We start from the raw sequence: 25044 nt of genomic DNA, 5'->3' as shown, positions 1-25044 counted from the left end.
GCATTCGTCTGATATATTCACAAAGGAGGTAGGCTGATTTATGCCTTTCATGCCAAGCATAATCTTAAACAAGTTTCAACCTTAACTTAAAGATATTTTAATGTATCCATTTGACTCACCACTCAAGCTCATATTGAATTCAAAAGAGACCCCTCAAAGCTCAGTTTTTAAAATGCATCAAGTAAAATTTTTATACATTTTTTAATCAATCCAGATGATATCAAAGATAATTCTTAATTAGCTGACTGTCTACCCTTGAATCAATGACAGTGGTGGTTACCAACTGGGAGCAAGAAAGGCATCGACACCTCTGGGTCATTTTAAGGTGATTTTAATATTCTCAGTAACCTTCATCCCTAAGGGTAAACCCTGCTATAATGCAGGCATTGATACCCTAGCCCTTTTGAATACAGGTTAATCATAATCACTTCACCAGTAGCTTAAAACATTAAACTAATCTACAAACATATCCAAAAGTTACTAACAAATACTTACCAGAAATTCTAGAATGAGGATCATTTACTGGAATCACCTTGAATTTAATAATGTTTTTCCTCCTAATGTTATTTCTTATAGATTATTTTATTGGCACTAACACCCTCCTTGGGAAACTGGTAGGAGAGCTGGCTTATTTTTCTCTGCTCTAGAAATGAGGAGAGAGAAAGCAAAGTTGGTGACCAACTCAAGGCTGTGAGGTATCAGGACACAGACCTCACACTTTCAGCCTGTTCTCTGCCTTTACACTGCCCATGGTAAATACACCCTGGTGGGTGCCTCTCCTCTCTTTGAGAACATACATATTCATGTGTTTGAAGTCAGCCATGGATATTGACACGGACTACAATGTGTTGAAAAGAGACGGGCAGCTAAAAGAATGATTAAGACAACTGAAAGAAAATAAGAAATTTAATAATTGAAATGTCTTCTAACTTAAAAAAAAAAGAGAGAGACTAGATGAACCAGATAAGATGCAAATAAAACAAGAAAACAAAATACATGTGAAATGAAAAATGCAATTGGTTTTGTATCTTCAAATGCTTAACTTACAGGATGGGAGAACACACAATTTAGCTTGTTTGGGTTTAGTCCTCCTAATATATTCTACAGAGTAATTTATTTTCAGAAGAAGCCTCACTGCAGTGCTCCTATTATGATAATGGGAATTTATGCACATGAGTATTTGTGATCACATCACAGAGCAGTTTTGGGAAGAACTAAGGGGGAGGGGAAAATTAACATTTTAAAAATAAAGATGAAGGCTTAAAAAAACCCAGACCCTCTAAATCTTCAACCTATCACTCAATCTGCACACACACACACACACACACACACACCCATGCACGTACACAAATTCTACGGTGAATTGTCTTATTTGGGCTAAGTGCTTCTCTAGCGTAGAACAAAACTTGTGAGTGAAAAGCGGCATAATGCATAGAATGCTTGCATGGATTTGTTGATGAGAAGGTGGCTGCCCCTGAGATTGGAAAACACAGCTCCAGCAGCCCCAGACCTCTCTGACCATATTCACTTTGCTTACTCAGGAGCAGACAATGACAGGCAGGGACTTAGGGGGGAGGGGACGAATCAAAGTCCCTCTTACCCTGTGTCTCTCTGCTAGAATTGCTGTCAGCCTGGTGAGCTGACATGAAGTAGGGGATCAATCCAGTAGACACAGGATGAAAATGTAAACAGGGATAAGCTGTCTGCGTGCACACTCTCTTTCTCTCTCTCTCTCTCTCTCTCCTTCTTCCATTTCATTCTCTCTTTTTTTACACAAAATCCAGACATTGGAGAGGATGGGTATTTTTTCCTGTCACGAACGAAGCAATGCTCAGCACTCAAAGTCACTTAACAGTAGGATCATCTTTAGAGCCCAGCCACGCCGCTTTTAGTAAATTGTGTATGGTGATTTCAAGACTGTTTTAGAGGGTGTGCCAATATCTGTGTGCATATTAGAGCACTCCAAATATGAATACCCATGGGGAAAATTATGGCAAAGTCACAGCTTGGGTACATTAATGAAAATAAAGCTTATCGTAGTAGGTGAACTAATAGGTCCTTGCACCAAAGTTTATGGGCACAAGTCAGCTGTCACCGGGTAGGATGAGGGAGACATAATATTCTAGTCATTTCTCTAGTGGAAAGAACATTAGCCTATTCTCTCCCTTAATTGATATTCTGCAACTGAATCAAGCACTGCTGATTGCTGACCAGCTCACACGTTCCCCATATGTCTCCAGATTGCTAAACTCAGAAATGTGAGACTCTGCGTCCCTGAGTTGGTTTGAGGACAGCCAAACTCAGTAGCGGTTGCTAGACTATGAGTTCCTATAAAGAACACATAAAAATCGAGAGTTTGGGAAGCCGTGCGTTTTCACAATTTCTATGAAACTTAATTGTCTCATATTTAGGACATGACTCAAGGATTCAAACTAATTTCACTGGGTAAACATTATTAAATAGCTTAAGTTTGCCAAACCAGGTGAAACATACTGTGAAAGAATTTTATTTTTTTCCTCTATGTTTGTCCTTTGGCATCCATTCCTATACTTATTTGCTTATGAATGGTGAGACCAAATTATGGATCTAGTTAGCAAAAATTAATCTCAGATTCGAAAAGCTTACATATTTCAGGTATCAACTGTCTATTAAAAATTGAGTTGTTAGGAGTGAAAAGCAGAATGCAGAATTTCTTATCATCATCATCAATAGTCAAGAGCTAAAATGATAATTTCTTTAACCATAAATATATGTTAATATTTTACATTTTTGTTTTACTTTAGCAAACACTATCAAATGTAATGCCAAAGCAGCCCCAAATGCACATGACTAATTTAAGATATCAGTGCATGTTCCCATGTGCAAGGTGCTGAGTTCTAAGTATATTAATCATCTCAACAGCCATAGAGGGCTGGGGCAGTTTTTATTCTCATTCTATTGATGAAAAGGCAGAGGTGTAGAAAAAAGTCAGTGTCTTTTTAATTGTCCCACAGCCCCTCTGTGAGAGAGCTAAGACTTGAACCCAGGTAGTCTTAAACCAGAGCTCATCTTAACTGTCTGTTATATTGATCCTTCAGTAACATTCAATGAATCCTATGAATTAAATTGGTGGTACGTTTCATTCATTTTCAATACTGAGAATGTTTATTAAAATATGAGACTAGGTACCATGTATTAAACTCATAAATCCTTTACAATGGACCGTTTCTAAGGTTATTGTTAACAACAGATTGAAAAGTGACATGTATACAAACGTATTTAGTCAATTTAACAAAATGATACACTCTTTTAGTAACATTTTTTATCATTACTTAAAAACGGAGACAATTCAACAGTGTTCGCAGTAATTAGGAGTCTCCTACGTGTTTGCATGGTTAACAAGTATAAATTATGGTGACCTGCTGAGGACTTGCAAATACCTAAGATACAATGGATTATGGTGTGACTATCCATGAGATCCCCTAGATTTTTGCTGGGAATACTTCAAAAGTAAAGACTGTGGCTTTCACCTCTTTGACTTAATCAGTTTGCTTTATGCTCTCAGAGAAAGAATTCTCTAGTTTCATTCATCTAGAGAAAACCACAATATTCTTGGTTTGCAGTAGTGAAAAAAAATCACCATTTTCCTTGTGGGAAGCGTTTGGTGGAAAGCGCAAGTAATTTCTCAGCAAGATCTGATTTGTTAATGTAATCTTAGGTTAAAAAGGAAACCCAAACAACAGAACAAAAGAGAACTTATAATAGTTAATGATCTCAGTACCTATTCATGTACAACGGTACCTTCCCTTTCTCCTTAAAATCAATGAGAAAGAGTGTCTAGCTTGAGGGTGTTGCCATAAAACAGAATGAACTATTCGAAACTATTTGGGAGAAATTATGGTGAAAATTTTCAGGAGATACAACTTCCTTCACTTAATTTATTGTCTTGTGCTGTTCTCAAAATCATTCCATCCCTCCATGAGGAGATAGGGGCCATGAGTCTTGCTCACTTGTTTTACACAGTAGCATTTGAACAGAGCTATCACTTACCGAATGTTTGCTCTGTGTCTCAAGGAAATAAAGCAGAAAAATGAGTAATGCTTTATTACCACCAGAGCCTACCGTAAAGCAAATAATATGCTCAGACCTAGAATGAAATCTTACTGAGATTTGGGTGAAGGAAAGGAAAAGAAAATGCAGAAAAAAAGATTGCTAGAATTTTATAAGGCAGACAACCGAAAGGGTGAAAGGAAATGACTCCAAAGTGTGGCTTTAAATAAAATATTCCTTTTATGCTCATCAATTAAACAATTAGTACATAATTCTGTCCTCTCCAGCACTGCTAATGGGAGGGATATGAATTCTTGGTTTACTGCTTTCTTCCTAATAAAGGCAGCCTCCAACTTGCAAATGGGGCTGGGTTACAAAAATTCATTTGTTAGATGCTCACATGGGACATAAAATGCCCTTTCCCAAAGAATCAATGTTATAAATCATTGTTTGGTTTTAAGGCTGGTCCACATAAGCCTATTTAAAATACAATGCTCCTCAGCTGCACTGCCCTAAGTATTAGCCTGAATTGTGAGCTCCGAGATGGGGATAACTCATTTTGAATTAGAAGATGGAGGACGAGTAAGAGACTCCCTTTCCTTGAATACAAGACAACCCAAAGATATGGTGACCATTTGTTCTGAATTAAGAAGTGGGGCACATGGCCCAGCAAAAGTTTTTTTTTTTTTTCTAATGATAGTATGTAATTGGAAAATAAAGAATTTTCCTCCCAGAATATCCTACTGGTAATGCACTGGAATTGGTACTACCTTTGAAAATCCAGTAGATTTGGATTTTCTACACTAGTACCATTTGAAAAAGAGAAAGTTGGTGGATTTGCTTTATTCTGTTTGATTTTAAAAGCCCAGCTAGAAGCAGGAAGCCCAGGAGGCTGTTACAGTGGACCAGGAGAGAGATAATGGGACCTAAGATAAAGCCAAGCCAGAGGGGACAGAGAGGACACAAATTTAAGATAGATATTAACAGTTAGGAATATCAAAATTTGGCCTACATTTGGGAGGAGAGAAAGGGAGGAGATAGAATGTTAGGGGGAGCTAAATGGTGAGAGTAGCTCCAATGGTGGATCAAAATCATCAGTGCTGGAGGAAAACAAACCAATTAGCAGAAAGACAAGCCTACTCAAGGTCAATTCTTCCAAGCCATTCTTGCTTTACACAGCTCCCTTCTTTTTTCTGCTTTGGACTTTACAGTTCCTTTAAAAAGCACTGAGATTGTAACAATGTGATCCTTGAAAGTAGCACAAAATTAAACTGGTGGAGGGACTGTGACTGAGGGCACAGGCCTGCGAATTCTCCAGGTACTATGCTAGATCATTTTTCTTGCCTTATTATTTGATCTTTACAACTATCCTATAAGAGAGTAGTTGTCCTTCTATTATGTATGTGATAACAGAAGGGTTAAGTAACTTGCTCAAGATAGTGGTTGTATCGAACTGATCCATCTGTCTTGCATTCTTTGTACTTGTTAACTTGTGTGTCTGTGAGTTGTCTCCAATGCAATTCAATTCAATCCATACATTCAAATAGTGCTTGATGAGTCCATAAGACATGATGTGCTAGATACTGTCTTGGACCCTAGGAATAAGGAGAACAAGATTTAGCTTTGCCCTCAAAAAGCTCTTACTAGTGAGGTATGCTTCTAGAAGTGTGAAAGTAAGGAGACCTTTCCTGAGAGGAAACAAATAAAGAAAGAGAGAAGTGGAGAACCTTGATCCTGCGACTAGAGGTGAGCAGTGTTTCTAGAAATATCTCTGCACAAACACTTGCTGCACCACTAGTGGGTGGGAGAAACTATCAGTAAATTCTCTATAAAGTATAGGGGTACAGGCAGTGCAACTTTGGTATGGTTACACAGTGTGGTGAAAAGAATGTAGATGTTGAAACCGAACAGACCGTGGCTTGAATTTCAGCTTAGCTAATGGTTATCAATGTGACTTTGGGTCAGTCATTTCACCTCATGTGTGAAATGGATATAACACGATAAGAATTGGATGTGGCCCAAGTAAATAAAAAGCCAACCCGGTGCCTGGTGCATTATGGATACTCGGTATATTTTAGCCATTATTATTATACTTACTTTATTAGATACTGCTAACCCCACTTCTCCATTGAAAATGGGACAACATAACCATACCATAGTAAAAACCCTCAGTCTATCGGAAGTATGATGAGCAGAAGATGGCAGACATAGCAGGAGTGATGCCTTTTGGATGACTACTACCCAGTGGAGTTGCTGGCAGCATCTACATGAGACGAGGTATTTGGTGGTTGTGGCAGAATCCAGGAAAAACCACAGAGCTCAGCAAGAGTTAATGGCACTTGTGTCCTAAGGACAAAGAAAAAGCCAGGGACAAAGGAAGGGGAAAAAGGAGAAGTCATAAGTTAACTTATTCATGGCTATGTTTGAAAATCCATTCACTTATTCATTCACTCTCTCAACAAGTATATATTGGACACCAGCTAGATGCTAAAATATTGCTCTAAGCTGTTTGGATGAGGTAGCTCGATAAGGGAATCAGGAATCCTGCCATCCTCTGTGTCCTCATAGAACTCACAGTCTGATGGAAATGAGGGAGGCAATAAGTAGACTGGCAATAGTCAAGATAACAAGAGAAACCAAAGAGAGGATGTGCTACAACAAGGAGTCTCTAAATTGGAATGCGTGAGGGGAAAAAAACGCAAAAGACCTTTCTTCTTACGCAGTTTGTATGTATATGTTCCTAATATTTAATACAGAAGATGCAGTGCTCCTGTGTCTGGCATGCACAGTAGATGATGCCCTGTGTCCTGAGGGAAAGGCAGATCTCTTTCTCTCTCTCTCTCTCTCGACCTCTCTCTCTCTCTTTCATTTGTGCACTGACTGGTCTTCTGTAAAAGGTCTTGACACATGGACCCTTTGTATGGTGTGCTTTTCAGTCACACTGATGTAAAAATGACTGAACATATAATAAGAAGTCAGCTAATATGTTTTCATCAGAGAAGTCTGAAACATGCATATACAGGCACAGTGAACCTCACCCTGAGTGCAAATTTGGTATTGTTTCTATGCGGCCTTTAGAGATGGCATAGCTGTCATCTGTCTAATGAAATAAATACAATATAACAAAATGAAAACAACGAGGTGAACAACTGAAAACCAGCTTTTAGCGTTTCGGTTTCAAAAATGTTAAACAAGATTTTCAAAAATAGTGAAGCACAGTCAATCACAGTGTTCTCGGCCAAAAATTAAAATTAATATAGTTCAGAGGGAGAGCGAAGTTTTATTTACTCAATAAAATAAATACGTTTGAGATATAAGCAGTTACATAACATAACAAACCATAACAAGCAGTGCATCTAGAACACGTTACAGAAAACATAATATTTTAATCACAATGCATTAATAATTTCATGAGCTAAAACTCGCTTATCTTCCACCCTGGAAATGAAAGCACTCATGTTATTAATAAACGCATTTGTTCAGCTTTTTATAATCACTCAGGTTTACAGACATTTTCTTTTCTATACTTTTTAAATTCATGCTTACTCTTTTTAAAAATTAACCTACCAGGCGAAGACATTATTAAAAAGAAAAAAAATCATTCAAATTAGTTTGCACACAAAGACACAGTTCTAGTTCTAAACTTTATTGAATTTTTAAATATTTATTCTCCATGTCTACTGGCATGAGGATGAAGTACACCGTGGTGTGGTGGTCAGGTAGTACAAGCCTCGTATCTAGGTTCTCCGGATTCTGGCTCTCAAGTAATTAGCGTCTGGACGCGGTTGCTCTGCTGTAAAATGGGGTAGAGGTTCTTCACCTGTCTGGTGACAGGTTCTGGAGGAGATAATCCATTGTGGGATGTAGGTGTTCAGGCTGTACCCTAAGTGATCAGTTAGATCTTTAGGAGGGATTCCTAAATTTGTTGAGTTAATTTTCAACTTTTTTAGCTATAAATACGAGCATCAAGTCCTTAGCTTTGGCTTTGACTTCATGTCTTTATCTTAAAGAATACATATTGCAAATGTGTTTATCTTCATCTAAATTGAACACCAATATAGTTGTCATTTTGATTATTCTGGGATCCCTCAGCAGACCGTATTTCACCTTATTAGTAATTTGGGAGGGTTAGGGATGAAATCCATGGCCTTTTGAATATATCGAACACACTAATGATCCACTTTCTTTCGACATGCATTTAACACCCATTAACAATCGATGATTTAGTCGTCAGAGGGCAGAGATGGTCCCCATGCAGTGTTCCAGGGCCCTACCAGGCCTTCACTAGAACCTTGCTTTTGAACTGACCCAGATATGGGCAACACTTCTACTAACTGGCAAGATAGGATCATTCGAAATGAAGGCTGGAACTCAGCCAGTCTGTCAGCACAGAAGTCTGCGGCTCATCACAGCACAACCCTCTGAGGCTGTAGATACGTGGAGAATGAATGACAGTCAGATCCCGAAGCCGCTGCTGTACAGTGAACCGAAGAGAAGGCAGGCAAAGAAAATAGAAAATAGAAATGCTCTCAGGTTTCATAGCTGCTCACAGTCCAACCACCTGGTGGGCATGGGAGACTGCCGAGGCAGTCAGGGCATTTTGGCATGCGGCAGTCGGAGACTGTTGGTCTTTTTAATAAACATCTGGGCAGTCAAGTCTAAGAGATCCTGAAAATTAAAGAGTCATCTTTACATTTGGAAAGTGTTATTGTACATTGATTTCTTCCTCTACTCTTCCATTTGGAGCACACTCATGATCAGCAATGTCATCTTCGAATACTAAGGGCAGTGGCAAGCTGTGAATTGGCTTTGGGAAGACTTTGCTCATATGTGAGATCTTGCCTACCATGTAAACACAAATGATGCCACTAGAAGAAAGAATGCATTAGAAATTCATTACTTCATATCATCCACGATTTTTATATGAGATGATTTTGTGGGAACAAGAAGATTTCCAATGAGGGTTGTAACTAACTTTTAGAAAATATATTCATATTGCTAAAAGGGGAAGGTGGGCCTTTGGCTCAAAATGTAACCAGTAGCATATACCAAAGGATGAATAGGATATCAAGATTTTAGCCTTCGTGTAACTTGAACATTTTTATCTCGGCATATTTAAATGCTAGTCTTGAGGTTTGTATTTCCTGTGAAATTTCTTCAGTCATCTTGAGGGGCTGTTACACACCTTCCAATCTTCGTGTAATTAAGGCAGTAGTTTTGTTGTCATCTTGTCACAACTCATGAGAAAAACTGTGAAAACTGACGAGCATATGCAGTAGTAAGTCAGTATTAGACAGCTATATGTAATTTTGCTTTGCATCTTGAGGCACTCCATTGCACTTGTGAATAGTCAGCTGTTCCTTTCCCATTACGTACGTTTTCCCCCCTAAAGATTCTTTTTTTCCCCTTTTCTTTAAACTTACCAAGAGGCATCTCATTCCACTTAATATTCTGGGAACTCAGGTGTTGTTAAATCTAGCAACAAAGTCAGTTTAATTTGTCTAGAATTCACTAAAATTAAGACTTTATTCTCTAGTTTTAATGGAATGCTAAATAATATATTATTATAAAATTAACTTAAGTCAGAGCTCGTTCAAATGAATGTGTAAATATTTCACAGTGTTGGCAATCATGCACCGAGAAACTCCTTTGTGCTATTTAATGATGTTTTTTTGGCAAAAACAGGTGCTGCCACATGGACAGTGATAACACGGAATTTAAACAATAAATTATATACCTGTATCTTTATTATTTGATGAGCCTTACAGCCTTCTACACATTAGAAAATTTTTTCTTGGCTCATATTGCTATTAAATACTGAAAACGTGTTATAAGTTTCTAGCAGGTAAAAAATGACCAATCATTCATTACTAACCCAAGAAGTCCTTCAAGGAGAGTCCCAGCAAGTTGAATTTATTGAAATTTATTATCACTTAGAGCAGAGATCTATTGTCAACATCACAGTAAACATAGTTGAAAAACAAAATTACAATTGGGGATGTTTGTGGGCAGAGAGTGACATTAAATTCCCAAACATAAAAGACCTCACAATGACTTCACAGACATAAAATTGGGCATGACTGGCGGGAGCAGTACGGATTAGAAAGACCCGAGAACTAACCATGAGTCAGCAATGCTTGTCGGTAATTGATTATGGTCTCAAAGATGTATAAATAAGGACACGGCATCACGGGCTCCACATATCCCAGACTGACTAAGCCTATCGTTTTGCCTATTTTTGAACTCTGTATTTTAATCAATTGACAAGGGCATAGAGAAGAAAAATGGGCATAATGGAAGTGTTGAAAAATGCATGGTAAAGCATAGTGCAGAATGGAATTCAGTTTGAAATCTAGAATAAAATATATAGAACATAATATACCATATATATAGTATATATGTAGAATATAATATATGGAAAATAATATAATGTTTTGTAATAATCTGTAATATTTGTTCCCATAAAAGAAAACTTCTTGATTAAAGTAAAAATACGCTGGGACATTTAAGAAGTTAAGGGGAACAAAGGAGACCACACTATTTATTGTTCAGGCAGCACATGAGCAAAGTTCTTCACTTAAGATGGTTTGGTGAGATTCCTGGAAGACACAGGACAGTTGAAGAACTAGGCCTTTTACCTTTACAGATACCTTTGGCATCTGTAGCCAAAGTCTAAATTTTACTCATTTCAACCTGCCTTTTTGAGATCTGTAGGTCCATGTGTCTTTAACAACTAAAAAGAAATACTATGATGCCCTGCAAGGCATCTGAGTCAGTTTCAGTGTAATTTACCATCCTGTTTTGTCCTGCCTCCTTCTGCTTGCCATCTTCTATTCCTGACTTCCATTCTGTAGAATGCATCTAGCATTTCCCGTGTTGTGCTTGCTCAGCTCCAACAGTCAGTGGCAATCTAGCTGTGGCAAAAAGTATCATGTTGTAAAACCCAATGCTTTCCTCCTCTTTATCCTCTGTTCTCTTTTTTCATAATTTCCAAGCAAAGAAAGACAGATTCTTCCTGGTTTTTATCACCTCTTCATTTCTTATCATTACAAATGCTTTCAGGTTTCTCTGTGGAGTATCTTTGGTGCTATTCTTCCTACAGCCTAGAAGAATCAACTTCTGCCTAAAATACTTTCTTCTCTGACATTCGTACCTGCTTAGAAGTGTGGCACGTTCTTCTTGGCCTTTGGTAACAGAGGGGCTGACACCAGTGCTTACATGACTGAAATTCCTGAGAATGTTGAGATTAAGATTGTTGCGAATCTTAATCTTACAATATTAAAGGTAGAAATTTCTACATTTGAGATTTGAGTTGATGAAAATGCATTTTAACAATTAATCTACTGTAAACGATTGCTAAATTCATCTATGTATGTCTATTTTTTTCTGCTATCAAATGTGACTCATTCAGAAAATGTTAAGACTTTAAGCTTTCTTTTCCCCTGGTGAATATTCCCATCCTATGAAGAAGTTATGCTTCTTATGGTTCCTATATTACACTAGTCATGCACTCATTCTGATCTTTAGAATGACCTGAAGATTTAGGAATATATCCACAAGGTTAGGAGAAAATTTAAAATATCCTCTTGGGTTTATTTTTCCTTGTTACCCAATAAAGCTCAAAACCAGAATAAAGTAATGGTTTAAAATGAATTTTGTTTAGTTTTAAAAGCCACGTTATCTTCTCAGTCTGTTTCTTTTCTTCACTCAGTTTTATTTTGTATTTTTATATTCTCACACTCTTGGTTATCAGATATTTTTATCACTGTCTTCCTGCAACTCAAAATTATACCTATTTCTACTCCATATACAGCCAGTATTCACCTTGTTTAAAGATAAATGATCAACTTCATGTTTTAAAATTCTATTTTTTAAAAATATTTTAGTGAAATATTTTAAGGATTAAAAAAAACTGTAAAGGTCAAACCACTAAACTATTTTATTTCTTTCTTATACTTCCCACTTCAAAGGTTTTTCCATTTAAATCTAAGGTAAAATCATCTCTGGATTTATTTGCCAAAATGCTTTTCTGCAGTTTCTATAAGAAATGAAATTAGAAATGTTCATTTATATAATGAAAACTGTCATCAGATTTGCTTATTCGTTTGCTTTTATTTAGATTTAGGGGTTCAACATGTAAGAAACACTTTCTCCGTTCTTCCTACATGAATATTTGTGAATTGGCTGCCGCCAAGTAGCAGATTGTATTATAATGTATCATATTCATACCTTCAAGGCTTCTTTCATCATTAAAGGAGTCACTATCTTTAATTTTTGTAAGGGACTTTAATTATTGGTGCTTATTTCATATTTTGATTAATTTTGGCTTTTAATTTCCACTACTTGTCATGCCATGTTTTGTCATGATCTTTCAGTTGGGTGCCATTCTAATTATCATTCCAAGGATTCATTTTCTCATTTATTATTACCTCAGTCCTTTTAGCTGCTTTCAGAGGGCTAATATCAACTTTCAAGGGTAAAGTGTGAAGAACAGATTGCCTTCACACGTTGATAATTTTGAAGATTTACAAACAAATTTAAAAATATGATTTCCATTAATGTGTTTAATAGAATTTGCTAAGATTTAAGTAGTATAATCCTTGAAATTTGCATTGGCAAAGTCTTAAGAAATCATATGCTGTACATCAGTAAGTACTAATAATATCTATAATTCATTTCAATTTTAAGTAATAGTAATGTAAAAAAAAATTACCAAAGCTCTTTTTTTTTTATATACTATAGCATCATTTGGTTATGAAATGGTATTGACCTTTGGTTTTGAGTAGAGAAACTGTGTTATAAATTCTAACTAGTAGATGTAGCATTTTGGCATGGTAAAAATAATTAGGATTTTAGAATTAAAAGAATTAGATTTGAATCCCTACTCTGACTTATTACTACCACTTAACTGGCCTTGGAAAAGCAATATAAACTGCATTTGCTTCAGTTTACATAACTGAAAAATGGGAACAATGACCTCTAGCAAGCTTGGGGGTCCTCTTTAGGAAAAGGAATCCTAATTTATATAAGGATTATATAATTTATATAATCCTAATTTATATATAAGAGCAACTCAAATGAATGGAATGACCTAAATGTGCCATCAAATTACTTTCATACTACATATATTGACATATTAATTAACACGTGTAGGAGTTTTATCACCAGAACACTGATTTCTTTAGGCTGTTTCTTCACTGGTGACAATCTTGCTTGCTATTTCCTTTGAAACTGATAGATTTTCTTCAAGTGAGTCGGGTAGATTAAGAAGTAATTCATTATGTTGGGATGCCCTAAATATGAGTTTCTAACCACAACACTGGTACAAGAGTTTGCCCTAAAATTGCAGGAACTTGGTAAATTTACATTATTTTCATCAAAAAAGAAAAAAGAGTCCATGATGGGTTTCCAATTATATATGCTGTATTTTTGAGGACAGTACTTCCACTTTGACTTGGGATCAATAAGACATGAGCCTTCTGCTCTGAATTTTACATGTCTCACAATCAGAAGAATTTGCCCATAGATTAGATTCTGTGCCTGGACATTTCCAAACTAGTTTTTCCTCCACTCTACTGTGCACTCTACTGTACCCTACCAGCACGTATACATGCTTCTGCCTCTGGAGCCACAGGACATGGTCACAATGATGACCTGAACTCTGCATCAGCTGCTTTGTATTACCACTCTGTGTGAGCTGACACAGTGGGGATGAAGAGGATTCCTGGAAGCCATTCCTAGTCCTGGATGGCTAGCAATAATTGAAGTCCTCACACAAATGATTGCTAAACCACATAAATATATTGTATGAACCCAAACCAGTGTATTCCCAGCCCACCCTCCTCTTGGGCAGAGCTTAAAAATGCTTATAGCCATTCCAAGGCCACTCAATTTAAAGAAAAGTGCAATGAAGAAGGAGTCAGTGTAGAAAGAGATAGCAAACAAACAAACCAAATTGACTGAGTACATTGTCAGACTCCTCCCAGGGCCTCCGGAGAAGAGGAACACTCAAGTGAGCATCTGGAAGGTGAAGCTTATTAGGTTTATGTTAAATTTGCCTTTGAACTCTACCTACTGGAGGTCAGGAGAAGCTTCAGGAAGTAAAAAGGCACTATTTGGGCCAAGAAAAAATAGAGTTGAGAAATGTTTAGGAGGTAAACATAGAAGGACTTGGTGATCATCTGTAAGGTATGGAAAGCAGGAAGGCAGGCAGGCAATTGAGGAATGACCCCTAGGGCTTGAAGTTAGAAGCATTATAATGAGCAATAAGTTTTGATATGGATGGGGTAGGCTGAGGAGGACGTGGTTAGAGACATTTTGGAGCCTGTTGAAAATGTGGAAATGTCTCTGGCACGGCCAAGTAGAGATTTTTCATAACATCTGTATTAAGTTCTGATATCAGAGGAGACCAGAGGGCTAGAGACTAGTATTTGGATAATAGACATATGTAGGTGGTAGTTAAGATCAAGAGAATGGATGAGCCCCACTTTCAACACACACACACACACACACACACACACATACACATACACACCACTAAAGACAATGTACAGAGTAAGCAGAGCAATCAAACAAAGAGGGAGTCCAAGAACACTTGGTTTTAGAATGGGAGCAGAGGAAAGGATTTGAAATCATGAAAAGGAGGGGAAATCAGAACGAGATATGATGTGGAATTCCTGGGAATAAAGAGTTTCTAACAAGAAAAAGTGCTCAAAAGTGACAATTGAAGGTGGAAAAGCTTCAGGTGAGCTGTGAGAGCTGGGAAGCAGAGGTCATGTGATCCAGGCATACGGGAAGGAAGCTGGCCACGTGGAAGAAGCTGGGTTATTGTTAAAGAGAAATGCTAGCTTGATGAGAAGATTTCCCGTCTGTTAGGGTAGGGAATACTTGGGCATACTCACTGAGTACAGGCAAAAGATCAGCAGAGGAGAGCTTTGAAATTCAGGGGTAAACAGAAACTGCTCCCCCAGAAAGCTTTCCCTAGCATTCCATCTATTTTATGCCTTCTTTCCTTCTCCCTGCAGCATGGATCAAGTGCCCCTTCTATATGTACTATATCTTTAAATACATGAGAATATGTAGTGGATAATTATCTCTTTGTCAACATTTTCCACTAGACAACTTGGGGCCTCATTTAACTTGTCTCTAATTCCCTTTGGCTTAGAGCAATGGTTATTGAAAGAAAGCCTATGAGGAGAAAGAGACGGAAAGACACAGGCTAGAGAACAGAGAAGCAGGATCTATCAAACAGGGGGATTCTTCACAGTATTTTGAAATTAGATTGAAATGGTAAGGGTGGGCTTTAAATATTGACTTGAAATTACAGGGTTAAGACCATAATGTCACTTACAATGTTTGCAGAACATTAGATGATTTTTGCTTCCAGGCATCTGACTTTACTATTTCTGGATTCTTCCCTGATGGTCCCTTTTTCTGCCCTCTTTATTTCACAGGCACATTCCTAGCATAAAGGGAGACTCTACAACAAGTGGCAGTGGTGAATTGGACCATCAGTAAAAATGTTTGGAAACACTGAAAGCTAGGATTATCTGAACATTATTTTAAAACTCTCTGGGTCACTTTGTGCCTGGAACACAACAAAATTTTTGTGTATTGTGTTTACTGTGCTTCACAATCAAGGGCTACTTGTTTTGCCCTGAGCAGCTATTTCCTAACGTGCTGGTCACAAATTAGATAAGGTAAAAAACTGGGGATGATATTCTACTCATCATCAATACTTTAACCCCCCAAAAGAAAAAAAGAAATAAATGCATGCCCTTTGATTGTGAATCAATAGTGTTATCTTCATTTGCAAAGGACAGCACATTAGAACATGTTGATTTAGTTTCTTATTTCTGTTGAATAAACACACAGGTCGCTAATCATCAGCTACTAAATATACTTTCCAAAGGTGAACAAAAGAAGTGGGTAATTTGATGCTTCTTAATTAAGCTCACAACACAGTTTTTTTTATACTCTTAAAAGCATTTGTTTATGAAAGCTAAATGAGTATAGATTTCTGATGGAAAGATCCCCATCCCCCCAACACACATCAGCTGTGAGTGATTCTGGCTAGTAAATTATATGCTGTCCTCTACATTGCCTTGTAAATGACCTCAACCCTGACCTTGACACAGCAGTATTTCTAAGAGAATAATAATTTATTCTTCATGTTAGATAAACTAAGCCCATGATGGTTCTTAGCTATAATTCTGTACTATTCACTGAGAAAACTGGTCCTATATTTTCAGATAAATAATAGGTGGAGAGGGAGAGAGGGAGAAACAGAGAGAGAGAGAGAAAGACATATAAAGAGATTTAAAGAATAGAAGCATGGATGCCTTGGAGGGTGGCATGTCCAGGAGGTAGGGAAGGATAAATAGCTGTCTCAGCAGTCATCTATGTAGTGTGGCTTTGTATACATGACATTTGTCTAACTTCACATGCATTAATTTTGTGTTACTAAACTCTTTATCAGACTTCAGACCTGTTTCCCAAATAAAGGGATATAGATATAGATGACATAGATATAGATATAATCTTTGAGGACTTTATAAGATTATAATAATGATTAACATTCTTAGAATTTCTATACCTAAAATTAGCTTATCTGAAATGAGAATTTCACCATTGTTATACTGGCCCTTACACATTTCCATAATCATAGTTCACATTAGCTCATGTTAAAGCTTTGTTTATGTGTATGTAAACCCCTACATTAATGTTATACATTCTGAAAATTTCACCCATACAGCGCTAATTATTATTCACACATTAGTGCCTATTAGCATGGGTTTCTTTCTTCCTTTTTTTACTTTTTTTTTTTTTTCTTTTTTTTTTTTTTTTTTTGCAAATGTTTCAGCCAGCATTTGGATTTCACTTACTTGGCAGAACCAACTTGTTATCATGGTTTTCAAAGTCTGGCAGCCAGCCTAAGAAGTGACCTATTTTGCTGTCCGAATTTCCTGTCCTCCTCATCATTACAGATATAAACAGATAATCTGTTAAACTCATTGAAACTTTCTTGAAAAAAATAGCAAAATGGAACTTCAGTAGGTCTCCAGATTCTATAAACATACTCAGGGGCATGACTTACTTAAATTGAATCCCAAATATAACATACATTAAGATGTAATATTGAAGTTAGCCCATATCAAGAGAGTGAGATTACTCTAAGGATTTGGACTCATATAGTAATAATGAAGTTGAGGTTAATTTTAAATATTACATATAGCTTGCTGGGGATATAAACTTAAGAGCCAGCATTGAGCAAACAACATTGAATTAATTACTATTTATTGAACAGTAATAAAGGGTAATCTTTTTTTTCTAAACCCTATAAATTAAATGTTTTCTTTCGGTGGTTTAAGAATATAACTCATTTTATGGAGTGAATTCCTAGAAGGAAATAATGGATTTGTAGACAACAGAAGCAGGAAAATGAACCATCACATTTTCCTATATGCTCAGCTTGGCTGGCATTAAATCTTTCAAAATCTCAGAGTTGGAGGGAATCTTAAAGGAAAAGTCAATCGAGAAAGAAAGGTAGAAGACTCATGAGTATCTCAGTCCAGAATGCTATCACAAAGTACCATAGAATGGGTGGCTTATAAATAACAGAAATTTACTTCTCACAGATCTAGAGGCTGGCAGTATGAGATCAGTATGTCAGCATGCTGAGTTCTGGTGAGAGTCCTTTTCTAGGTTGTAGACTACCTTCTTTTCCTTGTATCCTCACATGATAGAAAGAGGGCAAGACAGCTCTTTGGGGTCCCTTTAAAAGCGCACTAATCCCATTCATGAGGACTCCACCCTCAAGACCTAATTTTGTCCCAAAAGCCTCACATGGGGGATAGGATTTCAGCATATGAACTGGGGGGTGGGGGACACTAACATTCAGTCCATTGCACTGAAGAAGAGGAAGCCATTCCTTGACACTCCTTTCCCTTAATTAGTTCATTAGCTAAAAGTCAAAATCTATCTGGAAAATTCTGCTCCCTGGTCAAGCTGACCTTGAGTTGAACCCTTAGCCCACAGTTTCTGGGTTTACTCCATTGAAAATAAAATATTAAGGTTGTCTCTTCAACATACACTTGATTCTGGAACCCCTGTCCCTAGGCATTTAGTGCAGTAGCATCCCAAAGGATTAAGGTGAAAATCTCTGGGCTCCTCTGGAGGCTGGAGAGAACAGTGTGAAGCAACTAGTTCAGGGAATCCACATGTTAACTGCAGCAGGACCATCAGTATAATATGGAGGAAGTAAATCCAAAGAATAAGGGAGTAAAAGCAAAATCAAAGATAAGGTCCAGTAAGTACTCAGAGCACTAGGGAACAATAAATGGAAACTCAAAAGAAGGAACAAAGTTCACTGAGATCTGCTGGGGTTAAATAAAAACAAGATCACAATACAGAGAAGACAAAAATCAAACCAGAGCCATTGCAAAGACTGGAGATCCAACAAGCTATGAGAGCCAATGCGTTCCTAAATGGTCCTTTTGATGTGGTAACTTTGGGGGCTATTGCTAATCCTAAAGGATTTTATAGATATGGAAAGTCATTCTATAGATTTGGAGCATTTTTCTGGCTTTGTACTTCCATGACTTCTGGCTTGCCATCTCTTGGGACCTGTGGTCATCCAGAAATGCTTCCCCCTCGTCCCTTATATTTCAAGTTCTAGAGGTCCAGACTATGCATTTATTCTTCGGTTCCTAGTATACTGTTCTACAAAGTGCAAGTTCAAAATAAAAAATTGAAATTAATTGAAATATAAATAGACTGAATGGTAAATATTTCCACATCTCTGGGACTGTGTTTCATTTCATGTTGTGTTAGACTTGTCTTTGGCTATTTAATTCAATTGCTTGGGGTGTGATGGAAATGATGCCAAGGTCACAAGTTCAGTCCTTGTGTGAGCAGCTTGCTGAGCTCTATTTTGTGGCCATAGAGTCCACTGGCCAGCTGTCTTGAAAGTGCATGACACTGGCCACCAGAGAATGAGAAGAGATATGGGGGATCAGAGGAGACTCCTCACTTCTGATAACAATACAACTCAGAATGTCTGACTCATAATAAATTGGACTTTTCATAGAGGGTCTTGTTTCCTTTGGGAATTCCATTCAAAACGTTATAATACTAAATACAAACTTATAATACTTTTAGAAGTCCAGGAAAGAATGAGCCACATATAGAGTTAGGCAGCACAATGGAAAGAGCAGAAAAATCAGCAGTGGGAGCCCAAGGCCTGAGCCTTCTCTATACTACTTGGGACTAATGTGATCCCTAGGACAAGTTTTTAAATCATTCTGAACTCCAGTTTCATTATGTGTAAAAACTTAACTCACAGCATTGTTAGGAGAATTAGGGGAGATAATATTACCATCATAACTAACTGCTTAGTAAATGTTAGGTGTTAGTAATAATTTAGAGTTGCAAGTAGATGGAAAAAAAATAGCTGACCACATATGAGAACAGCAGGGACCCAAGAATCAGAGTATCACAGTTGTCAAGGATTGCAATGATACATCCTATCCTGGGTTTTACAGATAAGCATTGGAGAAGCTCAAGTTTGAGTGCCTTGCTTGGTTGTCACAGATTGACAGAGCTGAGACTAGAGCTTCCATCTCCATGTCCAATCTCATTGCTCCTTCATGCTTAGCAAGAGGAGGCAGTCTGAATTCCAATGAGGAATGTAATATTTAGACACTTTAGTAAGTCCCCTACTGAACATGAAAAACACCATAACTTGGTTACTTCATTCAAACAATATTTATTGAGTGCTTACCAGATGCTGAACACTGTCCTAGGTACTGGATATTTGGGATCCATCAAGATAAATATAAAGGACACATACCAGATGATTTCTCATATGTGGAATTTATGAAACAAAACAAATGAGCAAAGGGGAAAAAAGGGAGAGAAAGAGAGAAGAAAACCAAGAAAGATTCTTTTTTTTTAATGTTTATTTTTGAGAGAGAGAGAGAAAGAGAGAGACAGAGCATGAGTCGGGGAGCGGCAGAGAGAGGGAGACACAGAATCTGAAGCAGGCTCCAGGCTCTGAGCTGTCAGCACAGAGCCCCACATGGGGCTCGAACTCACAGACCATGAGATTGTGACCTGAGCCGATGTGAGACGCTTAGCCTACTGAGACACCCAGGTGCCCCCAAAAAACAGATTCTTAATGACAGAAAACAAACTGATGGTTACAACAGGGGTTGTAGGTAGGCGGGGGGTGGTTATATAGGTGATGAGGATTATGGAGTGCATTTATTGTGATGAGCACTGAGTGTTGCAAGCAAGTGTTGAATTACTAAATTCTACACCTGAAACTAATATTACGCTGTATGTTAACTAACTGGAATTTAAATAAAACTTAAAAAAAAGAATGTAAAACAGGCACTGTCCTTGTGAAGACAAATCTCCAGAGAACAACCACCATGTAAACGAATACAATTTAGAACCGTAAAAGCCCACGGAAGGCTCTGTACAGTAAAAGAAATCCTGGAACTTCTCAAGAAGAGGTGATTGGGCGACTGCCTCAAAACAGCTATGTTATGTTATGCCAGTATTATCAGAGATTGCCTGTCAGTTATCCCTTCTCTTACATTTGCCCTTAGAAATGCCTTTCAAAGAATACTTCGAGAAAAACTTTGACTCAACATTTTAGTATGTATGGTTGCTCTGTGACCATTTGGTAGTAGAATGTGGACCTGAGATTCAAATAGAAAACAATGTTAAATTTACTTTTGTGGCTTTTTGACACCCCGAATAGCTTGGTAATAGCAGAAATTCCTACCTCCAGGGATTTTCCAAAATTAATATCCGGAAGCCTTGGTCTGCATGTCTGAATAGATAGGTTGTCCAGTGAAAAGTTATGGGACTCTATTTTTCTTCAGTGTTTATATTCTCACTTTTGAAAGGTTGTGGCAGGGCGGAATTTACAACCATCTTTGTTCACTATGTGTGTTCCACCTGCTCATGGGTCTCATTCTCCTATAGTCACTTGTAATCAGAAACCTCCATTCAGGACAACTGCCGGAAACATTGTTCTATTCCATTTGTTTGGAGACACCAATGGTCAGGTAATATTTTGTTGGTCAAAGAATAACTCTGCTATGTTGTCTCAACTTTAAAAAGTAGATTTACAAAGTTGTTGAATATTTCCTCAGGGTCACCTTCTGTGCACTACTTTTTTGTACTCTCAATCCACGCTCTTCATTGACTAGCTTCAACTGATTGACACATTCTTTGATTAAACAAGTTATCCCTTGATCAAAAATTAAAACCAAAAAAAAAAAATAATTTGATGGATAACCTGAGTACTCATGTTAACATTCAAGAAGCAAGACTTTGTATTATATCCCAAGATTACAATGAATTAATCTAATTTGAAAAAAAAGATACATTTTCAATTTTTTTTTTTTTTTTATAAAATAGAGCTCCTAACCATGAATAAAAGTAATGCCCTAAGTAAAGGTGATAGTGCTCAAAGATTCCCGTTTGGTTTTTTAAGAGAGGTGAAGAAGGGGAAGGAAAAAATATTTTTCTTTATGCAACCAAAAAGATCTGCATTTTAAACAGCCTCCTCCTACCAAAAAAAAAAAAGCCACCATCTTTAATTTCTTTAACCAAATTGAGCAGGTATCGTGGTTTTGCAGCTTTACATTAGGTTAATGTAAAGGCTGTGTTCATTTCACTTACTGTATAATTAGGATTTGAGTCCAAATCCCAGAGTGCATATGACAGGGATTTTCTTAAGGAGACTATCTGCTCTTCTCAAAATGGCCTTCTTATTTCTTGTGTTTCTAACATCAGAAAAGTGAGTATAAACAAACAATAGATGACCTTTATGAGTAAAACATCTGAGCACAGAAAGATTAATCGACCTCCATCAGCCAGTCATTAAATCAAATAGGAGCTTTTCTTGTACTTTTAAACCTCCGATTTACAGTCAGGCCAATTGTGTAAAAAGGCTGGTAATACAGTGACGCCCAATGCCACTGGGCTTTAGAAAGCTGACAGTTCCTGTAAAATAGTCATTAAACAACCTCTAGAAGAGACTCATCAGCAGATGCCCCCAGGTGAAGGAGAGAGAAAGCTGAGAGAATGAAGGAGAATCTAACATCTTAGCATGACTGAATTAAACAGAGCATATTATGCTGATTTCCAGAGTCAGCCCAGTAATTTAATTTTCAGAGCAGTTCCTTTGATTGTAGCAACCATTTTATGAAACATTAATAAAACTTTGTGTGGGTGTGTGTAACACACATCTCTTTTCCATTTAATTAAGAAAAAGTAGTCAACATATTTAAATTTGCTGACCATTAGTTCCATAAATGCCAAAAAATTTTGTTGTTGTTATTTTTGAAAAAGCAAAGGAGCAGAATAATATAGCTCCCACTGTATTATTCCCTAGTAAGCACAGAATAGGGAAAAAGAAATAAAGTACATAAAGTTATTACATGTTAGTCCATAGGATTTTACATTAAGACTCTGAGCTAAATCACTGCTATAATGTATAATCCAAATGTGATTTTGTAGCTCCTGTATAATGATGTCTACTGTGCATCCAAATTAATTGTTATAGAATACACATTGCCCTGTATACTGTTTATCAAAGATTCTAAGACAAACAGATATTCCTGGATCAAGATACCCAGTGGAAAGTTGTGTCTACTGAATTTTGTTATACATTTTAAGTAACAGCAGATTCACAGATATGAATGTTTCAAAGAAGGAAGGGACCTTAGATAATTAATATGGATGTGCCTCACTTTACAGAATATGTAGATTCCTGAAATGTGCATCATAAAACTATTTTCTTTGCAAGTTAACTTATACTTTCTCATTTATTTCCATCATAAAGCTAAAGATCCATTCTCACTGAAGTAATTTTTGGCTCAAAGACAATGATCACATTTAAGAATGAATCAACCTTTTTAAATCAGTGGCAAATTTTATATTCAAATCTAGTAATTATCCTTTGCCTGAGCTTTTTGCTATAATTCTCTCTTGTCTTTCATGACACAACCCTTATTATTTTAACTTCATTGTTAGATGCCTTGTATTCCCTACTCTACTTTATTTTTTAAAGAAATAGCCATATATAAATGATAAATAAATAAGTCAGAATATCCCTTCAAAATAACATACAAATATAAACAAGACTTTTGTTAATAAGTAGTTTAAAAAAAAACAGCCTACATTGTCAGTCCCCGCAAGAACATGAGTAATGTCACAGCTAAGGCAGCTCTGGAGGACATTAGGGTCCCAGAGACCTGGGTTTACTGCAGGTGCTGCAGATGACTGAAGACCTCTCCGGGTCACTTAGCCTCTCTGGGACTTGGTTTCCTCATCATTAAAATGAAAAGGCCACACTAAAGGTTTTTTTGTTTTTTTTTTCTTCTCCCATCATTATACCTCTGGGATCCTAATAAAAGTGTTCTCTCTATGTAGACCTAGTTAGTACTTTCTATGGTTCTTGACATACTTATTAACAATAATGTCCTTATTAAACTTTTGACAGTCTCACCTCATAGTAAGATGGACACCACCAAAAAGACCATGGCCACATGTTATTATATACAAGAGAGCCATTCCCCAAATTGTGTGTGTTTAATGGTTATTCCTATGTTTGTTTTCCGTATTTTTATGTTGATGGGTTTTCCAAGTTCTTCTATTAAACTATAAAATATCTATAATTATTTCTGTTCTGAGTTCACAATTTGGAACTTGATGTTTGTGTCTATATTTGGGATTCAAAACAATACCCAGTTTTCAAGCATAGCATTCAAGTGTTTTTGGAGATCACTATTGTGTATAAAAGTCTGCAAAGGAGTGTCAGAATTTGCTTCATCTCATTATACCAAACATATTAATTAACTCTTTAAGTTCTATATTCTTACACAATGAATAATCTGTTGGTAAATCATAAAGATTCACATTTAAGCCCATAACTAAGGCATTTGCTCATCACCAACTCTAAAATACCCATAAGATTAAGCACCACACATTCAGGGAAGGAAGGAAATAGAAGATAGTTGTTTAACAGACTTTCATCTGGGAAAGATTTTATTAAGAGCCTCTTTCCTATACGCCAAGATATGAATGCTTGAGTATAATTCAATTTTATACAAAAGAAAATTCCACTCAAATCTAAAGATAGAATATTTCTATTTCAAGTTACTTTCCACTGAATTACTGAGAAGAATTGAAAGATAGCAATCCGAAGTCCTAAATGTATGAAATAAGTCTTCAAATGGGAAATAACATTTGCAAATTCTTGGGGCCATGGATGGCAGGGGAGTAAGGCCAACTGTTCAGTGTGTTAAGGTTAATTCCATGGTGTGCAGCAGGAATACAGTCATCTTGTATTGCCACACTGGTGGCAAACCGGGTTGGTGTGTGTGGTCATTTTCCTGGGATTCTCTTAAAAGGGAAGCATGGTGTAGAACCCCAAATGCCAGCCCTAAGTTACACAATCTACTGGGCTACACTTTTTTCAAAAGTTTAATCTCCATTGTTAGTCCTGTGAAGAACAGCCCTGCCCTCTCTATTTTCTTACAGAGCTGCTTTTGATGGAAAACTTTGTGGATGTTTGTGATATTGCTCAGAGCCCATTGGCAGATGAGCATCTCTTGCTGTGGCCTCCATCATTATTTGCCTGTCTTGTCTATTAACGAGCACTATCATCCCATCGTGGGATGACAGCTGCAACACGTACTCAGGCGCAATAAACAGCTAAATGAGGCGCACAGCAATTTCACTTGTCACCAGCGCCCTCGGCACGACTGGCTGCACAGCTTGATGCATAAATTCATGAGGCTGTTGCATATGATGGAGTATGCTTGGCTGAAAGAGGTGATGGATAGCAGGGCAGCTAAAAATGGCCATCACCTTGACTCTGTCAGGACATTTTTTAAAACTACCCCATCAGCTTTCTTGTATTCAATGCACTATCATAGCACTGAAGACTAAGGTACTGATTTGATACTTTTCTTCAATAAAGACTTTTGGAGA

General features: G+C 37.1%; 1 long non-coding RNA gene across 1 annotated transcript in view; it reads right to left on the bottom strand.

Annotated features, from left to right (window-relative positions):
* Nucleotides 1-6097: 6097 nt before the first annotated feature.
* Nucleotides 6098-25044, bottom strand: part of LOC125938720 (uncharacterized) — a 162689-nt gene continuing 143742 nt past the window's right edge. Inside the window, exon 6 of the long non-coding RNA XR_007462788.1 lies at nucleotides 6098-6375. This is a non-coding gene — a long non-coding RNA (uncharacterized LOC125938720). The remainder of the gene's footprint in view (nucleotides 6376-25044) is intronic.

The sequence above is a fragment of the Panthera uncia genome (genome assembly GCF_023721935.1).
Source record: "Panthera uncia isolate 11264 chromosome B2 unlocalized genomic scaffold, Puncia_PCG_1.0 HiC_scaffold_24, whole genome shotgun sequence".
Taxonomy (NCBI): domain Eukaryota; kingdom Metazoa; phylum Chordata; class Mammalia; order Carnivora; family Felidae; genus Panthera; species Panthera uncia.
The sequence above is the reverse complement of the archived record's forward strand: the minus strand, read 5'-3'. Positions and strand labels throughout refer to the sequence as shown.